Raw genomic sequence first — 13,314 nt, forward strand, 5'->3', positions numbered from 1 at the left:
TGTATCTGTTCCGCTAACCCCTGTACTGTATTGGCTCTAAGAGTGGTCTATACTACTATTGTTGATATTAATAGCATACAAGTATTTATCAGTTATCTAGTGTGATGGAGTTAGGAACAATACCATATGAATGGAAGGGAAAAAGAAGTCAGAAAAAGTCAAGGATGTTGAATGTTGCTACAGATACCACCCAGAATGACACCCCAAGCAGGATTTAGAAGAATTCCCAAAGCAAACTTCTCAATGTATTTCACGCTGATCATTGCTTCTAGATTAGAGTGGAGAATGAAATTTCAGTTTTTCTCAGTTGGCAGACTGTGGAGTAAAATCTAACAAAGAAAGCTTCAAAATTACCTGTTTTTATCATATTTCCTCACTGCTATGTAGTTTTCCACAAACTTGAGAATAATTTTAGGTTCCCCCATATTCTGACCCTACTCTAAGTTTCAAACACTTTGGTGAGTTAATTTTTCTCACTTTACTTCTTCTTCTATATTTCCCATCTATGTGTTACCTCAGTTTAGCCTCTCTTCTTTTGCTTATTTTATCTTTTATTAACCTAAAATAACCAAACCCTAACTCACTAAAAGTACATGTTAAGTATGATCTCCTCTTGAAAACTTTCCAGAGTTGCCCACACTAATCTTCCTTTATTCTAAATTATGGTATAAATGTAGTTGGTAGGTTTAGCATTGCTTAATTCTCTAGTTAGTTCTCTCCATGTAGAATGTAAACTATTGATTATGTATACTTTAACAGCTATAGTTCAATATTTGTATTTTTGATATTTTGGATAATTGTTAAGGATTTACTTCTTTTAACTTTCTTCAGTTGCCTGATACAGTAATTTCTAGAGATGTTAATAGCAGTTTTTATCATGTAACAAATTTCTGTTAGATCTCTAAAAATGTTATTAAAAATACATTCTCTGATGTTCCAGTTACTTGTCTGCTGGCTCTCAGCTTCATTCCAACCTTTCTTCTCCTTTGTGTGGCAGCTGGAAGTAAACAAAGTCATCTTCTCATGCTCCCTTGCTGGCAGGTTCCAGAAAGATTTGGCCAATGGAAAGCACTAGCAGGAGATAGCAAGAGGGAGGAAGAGAGAAGCATTCTTTAATTTCCATTTCTGTCGTGTCTCTGGTGGCAGTGGCAGGATCAGAAGGTGACTGTGGGCTCCAGGAGCAACTTCATGTGACAGGGTCATAAGCATATCCATGAGGGTTTCAGCACCATCAGTAGAATCCATGTTCCTGGGTTCCTTTGCTCTAGTCAGAGCAGCTGCAGCATTGATGTCTCTACGTCAGCTGAAGGACTGGCTGTTGAGTTCAGCCCAGGGTTAGAAAGAGAGCTCTGACTTCCAAGTAACATTCCCTTCTGGTCGTACTCCTCCAGTATTTTCCCCTTCTTGATTTTGCTTCTTTTACCTTTCCAAAAATTTTTTTAGTAATTCCCTGCATTAAACCTCTCTCTGCTTGAAATATCTGGAATTGTTCCTGCTTTTGTGACTAGACACTGAATGATACATCTAGACCCATTCTGCATCTGGTGCTGGGATCATCCCTACAGTATTCTCTCAAGAATCTATTCTCTGCTAAAATTCTCTCATTGAGGTTGGGTACACTCAAGACAATACATGCCATCTCTGGATTGCCTTCATTAAAAAACAAACAAAAAAGTTCTCTAGTATGTTGACCTAAACTCTGTCTCATTGTAGTTTCTTCTCAGTTCTATTTTATGGGTTTCAGGACACACAGCAAATAATAGTCATTATTCCTGTCTGAATCCTATGCCTGCTAGAGTTAGATTAAAGATGTAGAGAGATGGGCATACACGTAAGTACTTGAATAATGGCAAAGTCTGTGTAGATGTGGGTTTAGATCTTTGACCATAGAGGCATGCTAATATTTGACCCATGATGTGAAGTGTACACAGCTTTTGTTGTTGTTGTTCATGTAACAGATCTTATGAGCCCACCCTATAAACCAGGCAACTTTCTGAGTATGGGGGCTGAGACCAGTGAACCAAACAGACTAGTTCCATAAGATGGAGAAGAGGAAAGGCTGAGATGAGCACATGTGACTCCCTGTCCTAAACCCACCAATTAGAGGAGTCAGTCCTCTTTCTTCAGGGTGGAGTGAACAGGGATCATGGAAAGAACTAAGAGCCAGCCAAAGTCAAGTGGGAGTCTCTTTTTGGAAACATGGAGTAGAGATTGAGGCTCCCTCTGGCTTAAACTAGGCACCGTCAATATTAAAATGGGAACATTGTAAGAGAGATAACAGATTAACCTTATCTTTCATTTAGATTTCAGAGTGATATTTTCTGTGAAGATCTTTTGTAAATGGGCACCAGGGAAGGCTCTAGGGACACTAGAAGTAGTGATAGTCAAAATACTTAACATGTAGTTTGTCATGGGTACTGACTGGTCTGAGTGGACACTGGCTATAAACTACCCTATGGCCACATCAAGGTATACTGGTGAATCTTGTCACTGAGCACTGAGGAATTGAGGAAAGATCAAGGTAGAGAGTACAAGGAATCTGGAGTAACTAAGTATAAAGTCATTCACTTTTGCTTTCTGACACCTGGCCTCAACATAATTCTGATTCTAATTTAGTAAATTACATAATCAAGAATTACTTTTACTCTGAAATTAAAAAGATTGCATTCAACTTTTAAATTATTTGGAAACATAGTCACTTTCCCATACATTGTAGATATAACTTTTTATTTGATAATGTATTAAATATTTATTTAGTTCTTTAACTGACTGGAGTTTTGAGCTGGTGTCTAGCTGTGCAAGTAATCTTAAGTGTATATGCTTATTCTTACTTTCAGTAATTTTTAATTTGTAAAGTATTTCATTGTGTGATTTTATTTTAATTTTTTATTATTTATGAAATGTTATAGAAGTTCTTGATACATTTTCAGTAATCTCACTTGATTTGTCATTATCATCAACGCTGGGTACTTTTAAGGCATTTTTAACTGAGAGCCAAGCCATTAAAATAAATGTATACAGTCAACTTTTAATTGTATAGTGTAAAATATTGTGGCTATATATATTAAAATCTTTTTTCTAAAATGATTTTTATAATCTTATTTATAATTTTAATGTTTTCAAGAACTGTCAAAAACATTCGCTTTCATAATCAAAAAATTTTGCATCAATTAACGCTTTTGTACACATAAGCTTGATACATTGGATTACCTTTTGTTTTAGGTATGGCATAATTTCATTAAAATAAAATTGGAGAATTTTATAGTAAGCATACTTTTATTCAGTTGCATTGCTTTGAAGAATAGCACAACTGTGTTCCCAGCTATTGTTAAAATATATGTGTGCTTTAACTAAAAACTTAGATATATTATAAGTCAATAACAAAAACACAATTTCCTTCTAAGCCTGTTGCTAACTAGATCTTGTTAAGGTGTACTGATCTAATTTAGTAGTATTGTACTTTCCTGCCCAGGAATCTCAATGAAGATAAATAAAAAGGCAACTGCTAGATTTTTAATTAGAAAAATATGTAATAATGACATTATTTTCTTGGTATATACATACACATACATATACATATTTCAGTTTTATAACTAAAGACACACATCTTTGGATTTCTCAACTCATTTAATATTTATTAATTCAAATTTCAGTATCTAATGATTTATTCATTTAAAGTTTTATACCATGATAATATATTATAGATTAGTTTTGGCAACGTATATTTTTAAATACTAGAAATTGTGATCTTTTATATTAAAATATCTAACTTGCTAAATTATAAGAACTGGATTTGTGTAATACAACATGGTACAAACCTCATTTTTCAGAAATATTCACAAAATACCCAAATTGTTACCTGCAATTTAACTGACAGTTTAGAAGGGTGAAGCGTTAATTCTGCTCTACTCAGCACACTCATACTTCCAAGAAGACAGAATTTACAAGGATAACACTGGCACAGAACCCACCCATAGGTTAATTCTCCACTGTGATTTGAGTGGATAAGTTTAAGCTACACATCAGCGTCATAAGATTAAAAGGATTGGTTCATGTGTAGTGTAAATTAAGTTTTCAACCTTTACCACTGGAAAAGGTGGTTTACATTTTGGATTTTTCTTAATTTTGGACCTCTCCAATCCTACCAGTATGTACTATCATCATGTTCCATTTTTATTTCATTAAGTGAGTAAAAAGAAGGGGATGGGTCAGAATGGCTTTGGAGACTCCTGGCACTTATGTGAGTATGTCTCCAAAGCACGTAACTCAGATTCTCTCCAGAGTTCACAGAACCCCTATAGAAGATAGTTATGCAGTAATTCTATCCCTAGCTACAGGAGCCAATATGGTTAGGAATATAGGCTCTGGCATCCCATATGGATTCAATGCCTCCTTTTAGCACTTACAATCTGTGTGAATTTAGGTAGGTTAATTAATGTTCCTCTGCTTCAGTTTCCTTAGTTTAAAAAAGAAATTCTAATGGTCTTTAAGATATAGGCAGTAATACCTATAAAACCCTGTCACAATAGTTATTATCTCTCAAATGTTGGATAACAAAATGTGGACATTCAGAAATGATCTTCGTTAAGAGTTTGTTCGTTATTGTAAACAAGTTCAGCTTCTTTCTGATCACTTGATTTTTTACCAAAACAAATTAACTATAACCACCTTTGTGATAGTTGTTTACTCATTATTTCTGAAAGTATGACTTGAGTCTGTGTCCTGGAATAGAATGAGAGTTAGAAATAATGTGCCTTTATGCTGATTAGTACACATTAAACACTCCTTTATTTAGATGCCAAGTAGTACTGACATTTCACAACTCTTTGAAAATGAGTAAGCTCGATTTTTATATGCTACTGAGATTATAACATCCTTGGATATTACTTTTTCTGAATCCAAATTGCAACATGTTTGTGGTTAAATTATGCCCCCCCACCCCCGCAAAGATATGTTGGAGTCCTAACCTTCAAAGTCCGTTTTGCCAGTAAAATAACATATTCACAGACTCCGGGGATTAGGATGTTGACATCTTTGGAGGGCCATTATTCAGTCTACATACCAATAATAGTACATTTGTAAAATATGTTGCTCTAACTATCAAATCTTAAACTTTTAAAAGCTGATTTTTTGAAATTGTTCCTACAGAAAGAGCTGGGAAAAAAATCCTACAGATTTGGTAGAACTGCTACATCTTTTCTATGATAATCCATTCATTTATTCAGAAAATATTTATTAAACACCAAGCACTATTTAGGTTTCTCCCTCATGGAGTTTACATATTAGTTGAGGAGGGAAGCTATAGTAAGTAAGCAAATAAATAAATGCTATAGTTTCAGGTCCTGAGAAGTGGTATAAGAGAAGAAATAAAGATGAGTGAACTGATACTGACTGATTGCTCTTTTGGATGGGACATTTCTCTGCAGGGAAGAAGCAAAGTGAATACTTGGGTGTAGATTTTTCTGGGGAGAAAAATTTCTAGTAGGTGGTTGTTTGCATCAAAGACATACTGTTCTTAAGGGAATAATAATACATTAACTCTTAATTTAAAAAAAGAAATTTCTCTTAATCAGTTATCATGCCAAATATAACCTAAGGGATCCCGGATCCTGACACAAAATAGCAAATGATGATGCTCTCTCACATGTGCTATGTGGCAACAGACTTACTTGAGGTATATGACCTTGGATAGAATCAGCTCCATAATCTTCAAAAAGGGTAGTGCTCAAGGTCATTAAATTCTTTACTCACTGAGATGGAGATCAGATGCATGTGGCCAAAATTTAAAATATTCTATCCCCCCATCTCTCTCTTTATATATATAATTCTTTCCATATAACTTTATATATATAATTTCTATATCTAGAAGAATAGATGGTTGACTTATTCTTGTATGTGAAAAGGGAAAATTAATTACATATGAAACTTTGTACTTTTATTATTCAACTATTGGTTGATGTACAGCTGTAATATATTAGATATTACAAAAGATAATGTATATCTGGTTTGATACAGAGGCACTCAAACCAAGACTTTAAATTACATGGTATATCATTTTGGAAAGTAAGGATTAGCAAAAGGTCTGCAATCCATTTTCTCCCTTTACCAGATTATCCAAGGAAAGAAAAAGGCAGCCTGTCAAATCACCTGGCAACACACTAATGGTCTTTGCTGATGGAAGAGTTGCTAACTTTGAAGTGATTTTAGCAGAATGCCTCTGGTCTTTCTAGATTTACTGATGATAAACAAATCTGAAATCTGTGGATTGGTTGAATGTATCATCTGTTATGTCAGTATCAGAGCATAAAATGGAGATGCTTGACATAGGCAGAATAAAGCCCCCCCAATGACGTCTATGTGATAATTCATGGAAACCTTGAATATGTCACCTTACATGGCAATGAGGAATTAAGGTTCCAGATGGCATTCAAGTTTCTAGTCAGCTGACCTTAAAATAGGGAGATTATCCTGGATTATCTGCATATACCTGGCGTAATCACAAGGATCCTTAAAAGTGGAAAAGGGATGCAGAAAAGGTGAGAGTAATATAATGTGAGAAGGATTCCACCCACGGTTTCTGGTTTTGAAGACGTAGGAAGGAGGTCACAAGCCAAGGCATACTGTCGACTTCTAGCACCTGGAAAAGAAAAAGCAAGGAAATTGGTTTTTCCTTAGAGCCCCCAGAAGGGAATGCAGCCCTGTCAAACCTTGATTGTATCCCAGTGAGACCCACCTTGGATTTCTAATCTCCAGAGCTGTAAGATAATACATTTCTGCTATTTTAAGGCCTTAGGTTTGTGGTGATGCATCCACAGAGATGAATATAATATTTCATGATCAAGATGACTTATTTTGTGTAAGTGACGGTACATACAGCCCTTAGAGAACTCATTTGCTAAATCAGATTTAGCCAGGCTATGTCCTGATGCAGCAAGAAGCACCTTATGAGCTATATTGGTGATCCGTTATTTTTTGCTTTATTTCTGCCTCATGGATACTTGTATCCTTGAGATCTATAGTAAAGTGTGATAGTGTCTAAAATCTCTTATTCCTGTGAGTCTGACTTAGCAAACCATTTCTTTGAATATTCTTATTGCCTGTTTTTTCTAAATGAAACCATCAATGATATATTATTTTTCAATTCAATAAATGTTTAAGAAGATACCATATCTCAGTACAGATTAGATGGTATATAAATGCATAATAACTGAATGAAATAATTATTATATCAAAGAACTTACAATCTACTTGAATCATCTCAGTTACATCTGAATAGATATCAGAACACCATTTGAAGGCTTATTTTCCCTCCACACAAGATGAGAGTCAAAAGTATCTGTGTTGAGACTTCCCTGGTGGCGCAGTGGTTAAGAATCTGCCTGCCAATGCAGGTGACACGGGTTCGATCCCTGGTTAGGGATGATCCCACATGCCGAGGGGCAACTAAGCCCGCGTGCCACAACTACTGAAGCCCGAGCGCTAGAACCTGTGCTCCGCAACAAGAGAAGCCACTGCAATGAGAAGCCCACACACCTCAACGAAGAGTAGCCCCCGGAAGAGTAGCCCCCGCTCGCCGCAACTAGAGAAAGCCAGAAAGCCTGCATGCAGCAACGAAAACCCCATGCAGCCAAAAAAAAAAAAAGAAAAGTATCTGTGTTGATCTCAAGAAAATCCAACAAAAATTTTCATATCTCTACAGTACTGTGGAGAGACCTTGAGTCCTATTAGTGAAAAAAAGAAAATCAGTCAATTCTGGAGAGTGGTTTGAACAGAAAAGAAGATGCTAAGATAAGTTGCTTTGTTCCCTGTGAACCTAAGGGAATTCTACACATGGTATACACAGTCTTCAAGAGCTGTTTGTTGAGAGCAATTGAGTCATCAGAGAAGCCAGATAGGGAAAAGAATTAAGTCTGACCCATCATGCTCTGCTTCTGTCCCCTCTATTGATGTAGCAGCAATAACGCCAACTCAATAAGGTGAAATGTCCAAACCTGTCAAGTCAAGAATAAACAAACACATGATCTAGATCATTACTATAACAGGAAAAAATTGGAAAAGCTGGTTTAGACATTGCTATTATACTTTAGTATGTAACTGTAGCTTCAATTTTGAGAAGATTTTATGTTGTGACGCTTCAAACACAATCAGTACAAAAGTCTAGGTTGAAATAGCAAGGAGGACCAAAATAAAAATAAGAAAATCTCTGGATTGAGGAAATTAAACTTGTCTAAGAGTCCTGACAATTATCAGGGATTAATATCTGATTAACTTTCTGTAAACTAGAACTGAAAACAACTTAAATAATTAACTGAGATTATTGACTGATGTTATACAAGATTACTTAATGTATGTAATGATTACCTAAAAACAAAAGTAATAATTTCAGAAATGTGCCAAATTTTATTATATCAGCTCAGAGCTTTATTATTTTATGGTCTATTATTGTTCCTGTTTCACTTGGAAAATAAAGGAAATCCACAGTGAATTGAATACACACTTCAAAAGGCACTTTGATGTGAGGAGGATGATAATAAAAATAATGATGACCAACACTTATTGAGCACTTACTATATGTCAGACACTGCATGCTCTGACTACCTGCATTATCTCACTTACCTCTTCCAACAACCTAATGAGGTTGGTCTTTTATAGCCCTTATTTATATGAGGAAATTAAAGTCAAGAAAGATTAGGTTACTTGGCTTGATAATACATGCAGTACATAGAAAACCTCAAATTGGAATCCATGCCTATGACATAGTACATGCATTTAACAGCAATCTAGGTCACTTCTCACGGTTACTTCCTCCTTTATTTACCTGTTCTGTCCATCTGGAAAATGTCAGTTCATTTAATACTCAGATCAAAGTCATTACCCATTAGAATATTTCTCTGACTATTCTAGGCATAGTCTAATGCATCATCCTTTTGCTAATCTATAGAAAATATTAAAAAGTTGTTTAACTTTAAGCTTTTCTGTAACTGAGAGCATTATTTGATAGAAGTTCTCTCATGAACTGATAAGTACAGGATTACTGATAATATGCAATTTACAATCAGAATGGGAATAGCCAAACATTACTTAACAAAAGAACATTGAAAACACTTAATATTTCACGGGATTTGCAGGCATCAGAATGGATGTAGGAACACAGTGAATGTCCAGACAGTTAGGTTTGACTACTGAACTTGCTCATTGTCTTGACTCTATTGAGAATTTCCCAATTTAAGCATCACCTCACTTTTTCTTCTTCACTTTCAATGTGTTAATCCTAATAGCTGCCTCTCCCCACCACCATCCTTTCTCTCTCCCCCTCCCTCCCCTTCTCTCTTTCTTCGTAACTCTCCCTTCTCAGAGGTCACTAACAGTTTGTTTTCTTAAGAAAATTGTTAAAAGATTAAATTTGTCTTCAGCATATTCTTCTCCCATAGCCCACACTAAATAACACACTAATATTGACCTTGCATTTCACTCTAACTACCAGTAAAATGTCAGGGTTGAAAGTATAAACTAATTAATATAATTAACTTACAGGTATCCTAAGAGTACAGGAAAATCACTTTCATCACAGTTGTAATGGAGCCATTGGGATGATTTCCGGCAATGGCCAGCAGTGAGCACCCCTGGCAAGCTTTGGTGAGTATGCCCGGCTCTAAGACCAATCTCACACTGGAAATTTTAAATACTTTAAGTTATTTCAATACATAAAAGAATACAATGCTAATTAAAGTAAAATGAAAATATATTGTATGTGCTGGCATGACATATTTGTGAGTGAGTAGGAAGATACCCATCATCCTTGAAGGACTGTATTTTCCTGACACATGGTTACTTGGGTATATGCCCTGAGATGTTTAGAACATCAGTTATGTCTGGGTGCTACTGTCGCATGCAAACGGTGAATGATTAGACAGAGCAATCTACAAAAGTCAAAATCCAATGAACTAGGTCTGTTTCCCTGACTATTCTGGGACCATTTTCTGTGCAGGACAGTGTTTTGATTGTTTATAATGATTGTGTTTACTCTTACTGACAAGTGATAGCCTTTTGTGTTGAGGTATATAACCAGTCCCTAAGGTACTTTCGGCATTTCCAGCCAGAAACGTTTATTATTGGAGATATGCTCACACACAGCTCAGTATCTCTTTGCTGATAACTTCTTCTATGCCTCCTATTTCCTAGCATGAAATTACAACCTTTGGGAGTCCTCATGTTCCTTTATATTATAAGGTGATGGCAAAGACAAAATGGGATAGCCTCAGGAGGATATCTCTGAGAAACTTGAAATAGCTGACACTATGTGACATCCCGATACGTTACTGAGGATCTAAACAAAACCTGTGAAGTGTCTTTAATCATTTATTCATTATTATTAAATATTGTGGGATTTCCCTGGTGGTGCAGTGGTTAAGAATCCGCCTGCCAATGCAGGGGACATGGGTTCGAACCTTGGTCCAGCAAGATCCCACATGCCGCAGAGAAACTAAGCCCGCGGACCACAACTCCTGAGTCTATGCTCTAGAGCTCAGGAGCCACAACTATTGAGCCCGTGTGCCACAAGTACTGAAGCCTACATGCCTAGAGCCTGTGCTCTGCAACGAGAGAAGCCACTGCAATGAGAAACCCTCACACCACAACGAAGAGTAGCCCCCGCTTGCTGCAACGGGAGAAAGTCTGCGCACAGCAATGAAGATCCAACGCAGCCAAACATAAATAAATAAATAAATATTTAAAAAAACTATTTAAATTTTTTATTTTAAAAAAAGTTATGAACAACTTTCCTGAACTTGATTCTTTAAAATTAAATCATTCTAATTTCTTCCCTCAAAATCTTTTAACCTAATCATCAGGGCTATTAGCATGCCCAGTTAGGCAGTTATGACATTAATATAACTAAAAATAAGAGCAGAGTTTGAGTGAAGGAATTGCATTTTATTAACATTATGCTATAACTTCATCACCCAGTTGTAGTAACAGCAAGGAAGTTGTTGTTCAGAACTGGCACAAATACTCAGTTGCCCTGTTGGAGTTCAGCTCCTTAAACCCAGGCTGACATTTGTAGTTGCTTAAAGTGATTTTAGACCAGACTTCCTTCAAGGGCATATTTTTCTGTAAAGTTGGATATTTCAGCTTAGCATAATGCTTTTTGTAAGACTTTTTGTAATGTTATATTATAAAATAGTGATAACATGCAACTGTGGCTTTTGAAACCAGTTCCATATAAATATACAAAATAGATTCTCGTGTGTTTGTGTGTGTGTATATATATATATAATATACCTGTTCTATATATAATATATAATATAATACATATTATATCAAATCATATAACTGATCACAAGTTTCAGTTCTATGTATAGTATATATAATATCTGTTCTATATATAACATATATAATATATACATTATATATAATGTGTGGAATTTGTTTTATATATAATATATAAATATAATGAATCAAATCATATAACTGAACACAAGGTCGAGAAAACACTAGAAAATGAGAAAATATCGAAATCAATTTTTTAAATGTTAGGCTATGTTTTTCTCTCCTAGAGCTGCCATAACAAGGAAGCACAGAGTGGCTTAGAAATCAGAAATCTGTCTCACGCTTCTGGAGGCTAGATGTGTGCAGTCTAGGTATCAGCAGGGCTGTGCTCCCTCTGAAACCAGTGGAAGGTGGCTCCTCCCTTGTGTTTTCCACGGCTGCAGAAGTGTGTTCCTGGGCTTGAGGCAGCTTAGCTCCAGTCTTCACAGGGCATCTCCTTGCATCTTTCCACAGTGTTCCCTCTGTGCATATCAGTCTCTGTATCCAAATTGCCTTTTATAAAGGACATCAGTCATATTGGATTAGAATCCACTCTTAACGACCTTTTTTAAACTTCATTATCTCTGTAAAGATCTCACTTCCAAATAACGCCACATTTTGAGGAATTGGGAGTTAGGGCTTCAGCCTACATTCTTTTAGCAAGAATACAGTTCAACCCATAGCAGGTTACAAGTATTTTTATTTTAATTTGTAAATTTTCCAAGATTTCTCCTTAAAAGCCTATCCATTTTACCTTTTTGTGACACAATGCTTTATCAGGTTCCATTGATATAACATTTCTGCTTTTTGTGAAATATTGGAATTCCCTCTGTTCATAGCTAAAAGATTTATTGTACCTAGCTTTGTTCCACAGATAAGGTTTGAGGCAAAATTGAATCATATGATACTGATTTATTAGAATTCAATTATGATAGTTGTTTTATTTAAGGCTCTGTCTAAAGGAAGGCAAATAAATTACTTTTGCCTAAGAATTTTGCTCAACATAGATAGTTGTTTTCCACATTATATTGTTTTTCAAATGTTTTCACAAACAGTGTTTTCCTTTCACATCAGGTGTCTACTGTTTTATTCCAGTTCTATTTCTGGATGATGGTGGAGGTTTGAGGGCATGAGAATAGCTTGTTTGACTTATCAAATTTTTAGTTGCTATGGAAAATTATCTTTGTCCTTTCTTTGCCAGTGAAGCATAGTACTGAATGCGGGGAATGAACACACAGGTGTTCAGGTGTCATTGCCTAAGAACTGGTGCAGGATCACTAAGTAGGGCATTTCCATATTGGGAATTTCAAAATAGTAGCTTTATATTTCAGTGAACTTAGAATACAACTTAGCACACAACTTTTATTGAGAAATAAATGAGTTTTTTTTTTAAATAAATGTCTTCCTAGTTTTCTAATAAAAGATGTGTCACGATTTAGGTTGCCGATGCTATGATGGCTCTTACCGTGCAGGACCTTTAATAAGGCATCCCCTTGGGATTAGTACTTGAAAAAGATGGTAGAGAATTCAGGATTTGGCAGAGGAAGCAGTTGAACTGTGATGCAGACCCAAGACAGTCTTGGTTAACTCCATGGAAAGTTCTGGAGGTAGAATGGCCCCTCAGAGTTGTCCCTAGTTGTGCTGAGCTGGCCAGGCCAAAGTCATCTTTCAGAGATCAGTCATTAGATGTGAGCCACGGGGAGAAAGGCTGCCATCTTGGGGAGATGGCCTTCTCCAGCTGAGGCAATCCCTGAAGGAGGTGATAGCTGACTGATAACTGTGCATAGGCCACCCAACAACTGGGCACCTGGGCAGCACATCACAGTGTGCACCACAGGGAAAAGAATCATATACTAATTTTGACATGGGCTTTCAACCACACACTGCTGGCTGTGTACCAGTAATGTGGATCTACACAAGCTATAAAAAAAAATTTTTTTAAGTTTTATTCGTTGCATAACAATTAAAAAAACCCTAAGCTTATTTTTTTTTTGGTTTTCATTTTCC

General features: G+C 35.9%; 1 long non-coding RNA gene across 1 annotated transcript in view; it reads left to right on the forward strand.

Annotated features, from left to right (window-relative positions):
* LOC149744434 (uncharacterized) overlaps positions 1-11,329 on the forward strand; it is a 224,159-nt gene extending 212,830 nt beyond the window's left edge. The window contains exon 5 of the long non-coding RNA XR_016391155.1: positions 9,535-11,329. This is a non-coding gene — a long non-coding RNA (uncharacterized LOC149744434). The remainder of the gene's footprint in view (positions 1-9,534) is intronic.
* The last annotated feature ends 1,985 nt before the right edge of the window (positions 11,330-13,314 follow it).

This window comes from Delphinapterus leucas, chromosome 21 (assembly GCF_059928025.1).
Source record: "Delphinapterus leucas isolate spDelLeu-1000000601 "Yukka" chromosome 21, BTC_Dleu_Yukka2, whole genome shotgun sequence".
Classification (NCBI taxonomy): domain Eukaryota; kingdom Metazoa; phylum Chordata; class Mammalia; order Artiodactyla; family Monodontidae; genus Delphinapterus; species Delphinapterus leucas.